Source organism: Arachis hypogaea, chromosome 19 (assembly GCF_003086295.3).
Source record: "Arachis hypogaea cultivar Tifrunner chromosome 19, arahy.Tifrunner.gnm2.J5K5, whole genome shotgun sequence".
NCBI classification, from domain to species: domain Eukaryota; kingdom Viridiplantae; phylum Streptophyta; class Magnoliopsida; order Fabales; family Fabaceae; genus Arachis; species Arachis hypogaea.
In genome coordinates, this window is record NC_092054.1 from 144,702,268 (window position 1) to 144,714,521 (window position 12,254).

The 12,254-nt window shown below is 32.4% G+C and overlaps 1 long non-coding RNA gene across 2 annotated transcripts; it reads right to left on the minus strand.

Annotated features, from left to right (window-relative positions):
• Nucleotides 1-1,805: 1,805 nt before the first annotated feature.
• Nucleotides 1,806-5,682, minus strand: LOC112776860 (uncharacterized). 2 transcript variants are annotated; one of them, XR_003190205.3, is made up of 10 exons: nt 5,042-5,682; nt 4,558-4,610; nt 4,389-4,456; nt 3,969-4,058; nt 3,787-3,846; nt 3,562-3,696; nt 2,911-3,240; nt 2,741-2,816; nt 2,105-2,170; nt 1,806-2,037 (listed from the first exon to the last, which is right to left on the minus strand). It is a non-coding gene; the product is annotated as an uncharacterized lncRNA (long non-coding RNA). The 2 variants fall into 2 exon arrangements; XR_003190204.3 differs by having other exon boundaries at nt 2,911-3,190; nt 5,042-5,679.
• Between the last annotated feature and the right edge of the window lie 6,572 nt (nt 5,683-12,254).

The following is a 12,254-nucleotide window of genomic DNA, read 5'->3' on the forward strand; positions in this document are numbered from 1 at the left end:
TTGAATTCTCTCTTTCAATTTTAATAGTTAATAATTTGAATGAATTTTGTCTTTGATTTGAGTATAATTAGTTTGATATTCAACTGGTATCTATGACAAAATTTTTTTGAGTTTTATGTTAAAATGTAGGGTATTGTTTAAGGAAAAAAGAATCACAAGGAGCTATAATAATTGAATTAGAGCAAACTTGGAGTCGTTGGAAAGAAGAACTCAAGTTCTACAACTTTTATGTTGAATACTTTTTTAAGTTCTTAGTGATTCTAGGTATAATTTACAACTAAAGATTAATGCCAAGAATATTATGGATATTGTAAATTCTAACATATTTGTATTAATTTGATCATAACTTGAGTTACAGAAGTCCAAATGAGGCAGTTCTAGTGGCATTAGAAAGATAACATTTGGGGCTTAAAAATAATATACATATGTCTATAATGGACAGTGAATATGAGCTGCGCATGCCACCATTCTTTGCGTACGCGAATCAAGCCTCATATGACGCTGTTAATGAAGCACGTGACTCATATAGTCATATTTTGGTCCTCCAAAAGTCCCTAAACTTTGAATTTTTTATTATTTAAAGAGAAAATATGAAGGAGGAAAGGGAATGAGGGTTTATGGTTAATTTTAGTATGATATTTTTAGGTTTCTAAAGAGAGAAACTCTCCTCTCTCTCTTTTTAGAATTAGGATAGATCTAATTATTTTTTTGTCTATTTCTCTTTAATTTTAGGTTTTATTCTTGTTAAAATTTAGTTTTTTTTTAAATATATTTTTTGTTCTACTTCTCTCTTTTAGTTTAAATCTTTTGCTAGTTTTTTTTAGCATTTTAATTGAGGAACGTATTTGAATGTTAATTTTAATTAATGTAATTTAATTTTTAATTTTTATTTTTACCTACTTGAGTTGTTATTGTTAAAATCTTAAATTAGGTAGTTGTACTTTTTACTAATTTGTGCAATTTATGATACTTTATATTTATGCCTTCTATATATTTAATGAAATGTGTAACATCTCTTTTTGGAACAAAAACTCATTGTATAAGTTTACAATTAGATATAATAGTTGATCATAATTATACAAATACGATTATTAAATCAAACACAACACATTTAGCTTTTGCACTACAAAAAAATTTGGTAAAAATGGCGATTTTTTTTGGGTAATTACGGCGGTTTGAACCGCCATTATTACCAAGTATGGCGGTTTTGAAAAGCGCCGTAATTTAGAGCGCCAATTTCCTGGGGTTAAAACGGCGGTTTTCTGCTGGGTTAAAACGGCGGTTCAAACCGCCGTTATTTCCAGGTTAAAATGGCGGTTTAAACTGCCATTATTACCCTCACAGAGTGGCATTTTGGTCGGTTAAAATGGCGTTTTTGAACCGCTGTTTTTACCCTAATAGTGGCGTTTCAATCGGTTAAAACGACCTTTTTGAACCGCCGTTTTTACCCTTATAGAGTAGCTTTTGGTTGGTTAAAATGTCATTTTTGAACCGCCGTTTTAATCCTAACAGTGACATTTTTTTATCGTTTAAAAATACAATTTTTACTAGTTTTTACCGGATAAAAATGACATTTTTTATCGTTTAAAAAGACAGTTTCAACCGTTGTTTTTACTATGTTAAACAAACAATTTTTCGTTTAAAATTTTACAATAACAAGAAATCATAACCCATAAACAAAATATTATGTAACTCATAAATAAAGTATTAACATAATATATAATATTTTAGTATTGAAAATCAAAAACTCCTGTACAAATAAACTATCAAACATAATATAATTTTTTAATTCTAAACATAACACCTGTAAAAAGAAGCCTAATGTTCTTCACAACAATAATGTAAAAGAATAAAAAAACACTAAAGCTTAGTGTTTTTGATTCTGATATATTAATGATTTCAGAAATACAATAAGAACAACTGAATAAGAAATACTACTTAGAAGAAAAAATAAGTCCTTCTCTTGCGTGGTTTTTTCTTTGGTTTTTGTGGTCTCAATTCAACTTTTATTGCAGAGTCAAAAACTATCTTCACATTCTGCAACATGAAGAAAAAAGGGTGAGAATTATGGCTACCTTAAATCCAATTAAGTTGTAACATTTACCTGCTGTGTTTTAGAATTGCACTGTATTTAGGTGATTGCATCAATCATCTTCTTCAGTTCTTCACCCTGCAGAGTGCACACCACAAGCATTGTCAACTCCATTATCCACACAGAACAAATGTCAACCAAAAATCAAAGAAAAATCCCAATATCATACAAATAGTACTATATAATGCAAATGAAGATAGAAGAAATATCTTTAATGACACATGCAGCATATAAAGAAACTATGCAACAAAGCAGGGAACATTAAATATTTCAAGAATGGAAGGAAACAAATTCAAATCAGGGTTAAGCCATTAAGGTATTCATTTATCAGTTTCCTTAGAAAGCTCAGAAACAATATGGAAATATTGCATTAATTTTGAATCATCTTCTGTATCGAAATAAAGCATGTGTCTCAAGAGTAGAGTGTATGTTCAAGATAATGGGAAGTGTAAAATCAAGTATTTTTTTAATCAACATTATAATATATCTTTAGGTTAGAAAACAATGGCATGCAATTTCTTAAGATCTTAAGATTGGTTGTATTTACCATTACAGGTGCCAAAGTGTAAGCTTTCCAACGTATTGGAATCTAGCTAGTAAAGTAAGCATGGGAATAATAGAAAATACAATTTGAAAACAAACCAGTACCATGTCCACCAACAAAGGATCCATCTGATATAACAGCTTGAGGTCTAACCATTGGATTCATATCACTTTTCATGTTCTGTTTCATGACAAATGACCAGTAAATAAAAACTTATATATAAAGTCAAATGGGGATAGCACATAGCTAAGGCAAAGATAATGTTTGAAATTACCAGAGATCCTAGAAGATGCTGGTTCTGATTTTGAACTTGTTGAAAACTGCCTTGTAAAATGTTAGGTGCACCGAGAGACGTTTGACTGCAAATAGAACTTGTAAATTCAATCCAATATGAGATAGGCATCCAGAACAGAGATGATATGAATAGCAACATTCTCATAAAGATGAGATTGGTAGAGACCCTATAGCCTAGCCGCCAGTTGCCACTGCTACTCCTTTCAACAATGAGGCATGATTTGGGTCCAGATCTGGCCAACATTACCACTTCCCTTTTGCTGCAAAATGAACAGTATAAACAGCCTTCTTAGTCAGAACACTACCTAGTCTGCAAAAAAAATTTCACATAATATAAATAAATAAAAGAATTTTCATAACTTTCATAGTTGCACAAAGAATAACCACTACCATAACAATTATTACTGCCAAATTCTAATTAAAAAAGGTTTAAAACTTTGTAACCAAGTTCCTAAAGCAAATTATTGTTGTAAAGTTTTTGGTTAAATCTATTAAATTATAAAAAAGTTCATAACATTTTGTAACATTAGGATGTTTCAAGGACTTGAAAACACAATTTTATTCAATATATGGACCTGATTAAAAAATTTTCCAACTATAGAGACCTAAATGCAAAAGTTTTGGCAGTTACCCTTTCAGGAATCTGAGAACTCAACAATGAGGCAATAACTCCTGTGATCTTTTCAATCCAATCCATTTCTGACCAGTTCCAGTATCAGCACTCCGAGTTGGAATATTATCTTGCAACTCTTCTGCTTCATGCTATCTGAAATGCAAGATGAGGCCGGTGAGCGCATTAACGTGAAGTAACTAAGAATAAGTACCTCAGTTTTGTTTTCTGTTGAGAGATAAGGACCTCCTGAATTCGGCATCATGACAGAGTTTGCACTGGGAGTAAGAAGGCCAAAATTTGATGCTGTATTAGAGAAGAAAATCTGGTGTCACACTATTTTAACATTGAAGTGCTTTATTTACTTCTGGCATGTCAATCAAATCTAGAAGATGATAGTTCTAGTGAGAAAAGAAATGTTTCCTTACTTTAGCTGCAAAGTTCTCATCTAACATAATATTGCTTGAGCTGATGGAGACATGATATGCCAGTGGATCACTAAAAAGAAACAAGTATTCCTACAGCCACAATCAACACAACAAAAGCCCAAAATCAGAATCATGTTTCACAACTTTTGTGAAACATTAAATAATTTGTTACAGATATAAATGACAAAACAGCCTCATATATTCATGTTTCTACAATCATATCGGTCAAAAGAAAGAACTCAGAAACAGGCCAAGTCATACAGAACTATCTTGCAGATACACATTTAAGCTTTTGTTTTTCATTGGCAAACTGAATGAAACATGCAAATGTTGGCAAACATGATAAGAAGAGTGCAGTTTCAAGTCAAAACACATTAGGCAAATTTGGTTCTTTGACAAGCTTTTGTTTGAAGAGCTTACCAGTGCTGCTACAACTTCATTAGCAGTCTGTAACCTCGTCCTCCAATTTAAAGGAGTCTTCAAGGGATCTACCAGCATTCAAACATTGAAATAAATAAATAAATAAAAATAGTTCCAATTATTATTGAGAGGCACCTCTAAAATCCTTCTAATTTCTTTCAAAATTTACCATTGAGATGCTCCTTTAAGCTTCCATTCTCTATGTTATCAAATATGAGCAGTCTGCAGAAATAACCCCAAAGGCAACAAGAAATCAGTTAAAAAATTTGCTTTACCTATCACATCTTTATAAATTAGACTATAATTCTAAAACACCTCTGTCAATTTTACATTATCTTCAAAGTACAAAGATAACCCCAATTTGCTTTACCTAACACATCTTCAATTTTACATTGTCTTCATAAATAACCCCAATGCTGCTACTATGTAATTCAAGCAACCAATAACTTATCCAGTTTTAAACAAGCAGAATTCAAGTTAAATCATAAAATCCTTGAAACTCAGATGCAACAAAGAACAAACTCCAAGCCTTAAATCAGGAGCTACAACCAAATACAGAACTAACAGAAGCAATTTCTAAGAAACAAAATAACAAACACATAGAGTGTAATAAGTGCATTATTACTAAATGTTTGTAATAAGAAACTGTTCACCCTTCCAACACGGCCTTTAAGATTCCGTTTTAGCTGTATTCGCATCGAGATAGTTGCTATGGTTCTCTCCTCATCAATGTGTAGTAAAATTCCACCACCTCTGGCACCCTCGTCAACAACAACAACAACGCAGAAGATCAATCAAAGTAAAAATAAAGGAGAAAAAACAAGCATTCTCTATTTCTTCCTACTAGATCATGAACTAGATCTAAAATTATGAAGAGGAAGGAAAAATCAAAAGAAGATGAAGGCAGAACAAAATCACAGAGGCTCGCTAAAGGCAGCAACAGTGGCATTGCTTGCAACGGCGAGGTGATAAATAAAGGCGGCAACGGAATGAGTGACGGTGACTAACCTTCAGATTGAAGCCAGAACCTCATTGAAGGTAGCGACACGATGTTGCTTGATATGGTGAGGGGATGAGTGACGACGAGGAGATGAACAATAGCAGTGAAATAAGCAGCAGCGACAAACCTTCAAATTGAGGCCAGATTGAGAAGATGAATGACAGTGGCAGAAGATGCCGCAACGGATTAGGGATTAGGGTTCGGTATTCACTTTTTATTGAGAAATCACACTTATCACTCTCGGTCTCTCATACAGTCAAATACAACAATATATCAGGTGAGTTAAAAAGACAAAAAAAAAAATGATTGTGGCGGTTTAAAACCAGCTAAAACTGCCACAAAAGTCTCAAACATTATGGCACAAGCTAAAACCGCCGAAATTAACGAAAAAAATGGCGGTTGTGTAAAACCGCCATAAAATTAATGCCGTTTTAATCTAATTTTTTTGTAGTATTGCCTACAAATATAACATTGCAAAAATAGTTATAAGAATGTGCAAGTTATTTATACATGGTCTTGTAGAATACATACACTTACAAAAATCTGCCTTCTAATGGTCGTTATTGAATTTAATCTGAAACCACATACATGTATATAGATATAGTGAGAATTTAAAATTCTCAATAAATATAATATTTTTTCATTTATGTCGGTTTCATCCGTTCGTCACAGAAAATATCATGACTATCATAGTCATATAAAAATAATTTTTTTAATACAATGCAAATATGTCTTATATATATGATATCTTTTATTTTTTTTTTTCACTTTTTTTCGACTGTTTGTCTCACACATAAAAAGTCTTTTTAAAAAATTTTCAACTTTTAGTATGTCTCATAACATCGCGATAACAAAGTAGAAATTTCAACGTACCAATCAAGGCATCTTACCTTCTTAATGGTATACATATTTTTTTTTATCATAATTAATTAGAGAATAATATTATACAATACCAAATTAAATAATATAATAAACGAATAATAAAAAAAACACAACAAAGAATAATAACACTAAATATAATAATAATAACATATAAAATTTAATTAATTAGATATAATAATAATATTGATAATCATAATAACAATAATAATAATAATAATAATAATAATAATAATAATAATTACGTGCTGCTGCCACTATGCCACTATTATAATAATAATATACAACAACAATAATAACAATAATAATATATAATAGATAATCATAATACCATACTAAAAGCAATTAACAGGAATAATAATATAATAATAGTTTAGCAATACTAATATTAATAAATAACTATAAACTATTAATGAAGTAAATAATGTTAGGAAATTATTTTAATTTTTTAATTTGTTTGTAGGTAATACATATATTAATTATAATCACAAATTATGCTATTTCAAATTAAATGACTTATATAATGGTGATCTCATTTATGGTTATAAATGCTAATTGAATAAGTCATTATTACTTTTGATTTGAAATTAAATGAGAATAAAACCAGATATTATCTTTTGTTCCTTAGATAATTATCTTTTTGGATTTTAGATATATTATCTTTTGGATTTTAGATACTATTTTATTTGAGCTTAAGGGTTTAATGGGTGCCATGCTCAAATATAAATAGGCCTACAGAGTTTCGATCCCCAATATACCAAAGCTGACTTTGTTGCTCTTTTTCCATTAAAAGAGTTGCAGTTCAGCCACCTAAGAATACAGAAGGCTTTGGTTGAGGAAGATCGAAAGAACCACAAGATCCAAATTCTTCCATCAATTTCTGACTCTTATGAATAAAGGCATGTTTTCGCATTGTGATATATTTTTTGTGATTCAATATAGATGATCTAAAATATTAAAATTAATTTATTCCAACAAGTAGTATCAGAGCCATCCATAATTTAATCATCAAAATTATCTCGTTTTTTTTTGGATCAATATATATATAGATGCGATATTTACATTACATATAAAAATGCGGCACACTTGGCGAAATTGTTTCCATAAAGTGCATCGTGCGTCGTATATGTATGTATAGACCGACTAATTAATATGTATGTTTGTTGATGGACATTATCATTATTTGGTTATACAGTAAAGGCATATTTATATATGTATATAAATATATCATACTAGAAGGATTTGGCTCTTAATTTATATCACTATTTATTTTAAGAGAAATGCTATAGGCCAGCAATTTTTGTGATTTGTAACCATCAAATAACCATCAATGATGATTTTAATGGTGTGAGATTTCATCCAATGGCTCACTTTTCTTTGCTGGTTATATGCTGATTAGAATTTAACAAAGTTACTGCCCCCTAAACTTTTCCTTATTTTAATGGATCAAAATTTTGTTGGCACATGAATTTAGTTATAATAATTTTTTTTAAAAAGTCTAAAAATACATTATTAAAATTTAAATCTTTCTGTTATTTAAATATTTTTTTAATTGTTACATAAGAAAATTAGTAACAATTTGGATTATTATACCCATCTATTATAAGGATTTGGTTTTGAAATAAATTGATTGAACATTATGCTGCCAAAGTAGCCTCTTTTGTGAAAATTGATTTATTCAAAACATTAGGAATATGGTGATATGTAATTCATGCGAATATTGGTCGGCCCAAAGGAAGGCCTATATTTGGCCGAATTACATACACATATTAATAGTAAATAAATATTTGGGTAACTGATTAAGAATAAAGTAATACTTATTATTTATGCAAACAATAATCGGCCCAAAGGAAGTTTATTGTTTGGCCAAATAATAAGCATTGCACACTTTTGTTTATTTTCTATTAATTATGCGGTCAATAATCGGCCCAAAGGAAGGTTATTGTTTGGCCAATTAATAGAAAATATATGCGGTAATAAATAGGTTGCGAAGTTTAAGTTTCCATGTGTGCATTAAGTCGGTCCAAAGAAAGGCTTAATGTGTGACAGGAATTTTGACAATATTTGATTACTGCAATAAGAGTATCACTTACAGTTAATTTTTCTATCCAAAGATTGAAAATTAATGTTGTTCTAGATATCTCAATATGGATTTTTCTCATTATTTAACTAATGTTTACTGCATGTTTTTTTTGTTCTAATCCAAAAACTATGGCTTTAGCTACCAATGTTTCTACACAAATTAGTAGTATTCCTATGCTGAATGGTTCAAACTTTAAAGTTTGGAAGGATACCGTGGAGATTGTCCTCGGTTGTATGGATCTAAATATAGCTCTTCGAGAGGAGAAACCCACTTCCACTCTGGAAAATCTCAATGAGGTTAAAATAGAGAAGTGGGAGAAATCCAATCGAATGAGCATTATGATCATAAAACGCTCAATTCCTGAGGCGTTTCGGGGCTCAATTACTGAGGATAAAGATGCCAAACAATTCTTAAAGGATGTTGAAAAATTCTTTACTAAGAATGAAAAGGCGGAGGCAAGTAGTCTTTTGAGCAAACTTGTTTCCCTGAGGTATAAAGGTAAAGGGATCATAAAGGAGTACATTATGAAAATGTCTCATCTTGCTTCAAAATTGAAAGCACTAAAGTTAGAGTTATCTGAAGATTTACTCGTGCATTTCATTTTGATTTCCCTTCCTGCACACTTTGGGCAATTCAAAGTGAGTTATAACACTCTGAAGGACACTTGGTCCTTAAATGAGCTTATATCTCATTGTGTGCAAGAAGAAGAGAGGCTCCAACAAGATAAGACTGAAAGTGCTCACATGGCTTCATTTTCTGAGTATAAAAGAAGGCATGATACTACTGCGGATGTGCCTTCTCAGCAGAAAAAGGCTAAGAAACAGGATCAAGTTTCAACCTGTTTCTTCTGTAAGAAGGTGGGACACATGAAGAAGGATTGTACCAAATATGCCACCTGGCGTGTAAAGAAGGGTATAATTCTTATTTTCGTTTATTCTGAGGCTAGTTTAAGTTATGCACCTGTTGATACTTGGTGGGTAGATTCTGCTACTACTATTCATGTAAGTGTTACTATACAGGATTGCCTGTGGAGCCGACCGCCAAGTGATGCTGAAATATACATCTATGTGGCAAACGGCAATATAGTTGCAGTCAAAGTTATAGGAACCTTTAGATTATGTTTCATGAGTGGATTTTACTTGGATTTATTAGAGACATTTTATGTACCGTCATTTAGACGAAATTTAGTTTCTGTTTCTCGTTTGGACAAATCAGGTTAATTTGTTCGTTCGGAGACAATAAAGTCAGTCTCTTCTATAATTCGAATAATATTTGCTCTGGTCATTTGGTGGATAATCTATATAGGCTTGAATTAAATTCCTATAATAATGAAATACTGCAAACAGGTACAAAACAAAAACTAAATGAGAATTCAGCATCATTATGGCACAAGCGCCTAGGTCACATCTCTAAATAGAGAATTCAAAGGCTCGTGTCGGATGAAATTCTTGGACCCCTAAATTTGGCGGACTTTGAAGTCTGCATTGAGTGCATAAAGGGGAAAAGGACAAACGAAAGGAAATTAGGTGCCGAGAGAGCTAAAGATGTCTTAGAACTGATACATACCGATATATGTGGCCCATTCCCTACTGTCTCTTGGAATGGACAACGGTACTTTATTACGTTCATAGATGATTACTCTCGTTACGGGTATCTATATTTAATTCATGAAAAGTCCCAAGCCTTGGATGTTTTCAAGTCTTTCAAAGCTGAAGTTGAACTTTAACTTGAAAAGAAAATTAAAGCTATCAAATCTGATCGTGGTGGTGAATACTACGAAGGATATGATGGTTTAGGTGGGCAACGTCCTGGGCCTTTTGCTCTTTTCCTAGAGGAGTGTGGTATTGTTCTGCAATACACCATGCCAGGCAAACCTAGCATGAATAGTGTTACAGAGCGAAGGAACCGAACTCTTAAGGACATGGTGAGAAGTATGATTAGTCATTCTTCCTTGTCTGAATCACTCTAGGGAGAAGCCTTAAAGACCGCAGTGTACATCCTTAATAGGGTGCCAAGCAAAGCAGTTAACAAAACCCCATATGAAATTTGGATTAGGAAAAGGCCCAGTATAAAGCATTTGCATATTTGGGGATGTCCAGTTGAGGCGCGACCTTATAGGCCGCATGAAAGAAAATTGGACTCAAGGACAATTAGTTGCTACTTTGTTGGATACGCTGAGCGCTCACGGGGGTACAAGTTTTACAATCCTGCATCAAGGTCTATTTTTGAAACGGAAAATGCGATATTTCTTGAGGATGTTGAGTTTGGGAGGGGGGGAGGGGAAGGAAATATTAAGAATGTTGCTTTTGATGAGGATTCTGTAACTGATAATGATCAGGTCCTTGTGCCTATTGTTGTTCAAGATACAGTTATAGTACAAGAGCAAATAGAGAATCCTATTGTAGATCTAGTTACAGTACAAGAGAACAATGAGAATATTGTTGTTGCTCAAGATACTGTTACAGTACCAGAAAATAATGAGAATCCTCCTCAACCCCAACCCATACAGCAAGCTCAACAACCTCAAGAAGTACCATTAAGGAGATCCAACAGAAAAAAGGAGAAAACCCATCTATGATCTCAAACAAGCTTCCCGTCAATGGTATCACAAGTTTACGGCATTACCTCAAATGGTTTTGAGGTAAATATTATAGATGAATGTGTATACCGCAAGTTCAGTGGGAGTAAATACTTTTTTTTGGTCTTATTATGTTGATGACATTCTACTTACCAGCAACGATATAGGCTTGTTGCATGAAACTGAGAAATTTCTATCGAACAAATTCGAAATGAAAGATCTTGGTAATGCCTCTTTTGTATTAGGAATCAAGATACTAAGAGATCATTCTCAAGGTATTCTTGGATTATCACAAAAGAACTATATCTAAAAGATTTTAAGTAAATATGGCATGGAAAATTGTAGACCAATGGACACACCCGTAGCTAAAGGAGACAAGTTCAGTCTCAAACAATGCCCTAAAAATGATCTTGAGAGGACAGCAATGCATGATAAATCTTATGCATCAGCACTAGGGAGCTTAATGTATGCTCAAGTCTACATACGTCCTGATATATTATTTATAGTGGGAGTTTTGGGTAAATACTTGAGCAATCCAGGCATGAATCATTGGATAGCTGTTTAACGTGTAATGCGTTATTTAAAGAGAACAAAGGATTACATGCTTACTTATCGGAGATCAGAAAATTTGGAGATCATTAGGTACTTTGATTCCGATTTCATGGCATATGGCTGCAAAACTTTGTCACTGAGCTTCATATAGTAGATGACATTGAAAGGCCGTTAAAGATATTCTGTGACAATAAGTCAGTAGTATTATACTCCAACAACAATAAGAGCTTGACAAAATCGAAGCATATAGACATCAATTTCTTAGTTGTCAAGGAGAAAATTCAAGAAAAACAGATTTTCATAGAACATATAGGAACAGAGTATATGCTAGCAGACCCATTAACCAAGGGATTGATCCCTAAAGTCTTTCATGAGCACACTGCTCGGATGAGTGTCAATATTTATGATGCCTTGATTTAGTGGGAGTTTGTGCTATATGTCCTATGACAGATATTGAGTTATTTTTCTGCAGAATTAAGTTGATGGTTTATTTCATGTTATGTGAAATGTTCATTTTGCAAAATTTGTTTTGCGTTTGATCTCAATAAAGTTTTAAAGTTGGACCAGCTAGAAATAGACATGCATGAGATCACTTGGCATGTAATTTCCATATTACTCATCCAAATTTGATCTATGTCGTTAAGTATATTAGGATGGTGATTGGCATGGTTTAGTCGTGACATTAATGTGATAAAAGCTGCGGTAGTTCCATATCTAATGTATGAGACGGACCAGATTGTTAAAGTAATGAGAGAAATAGCATTCAGATGCGCG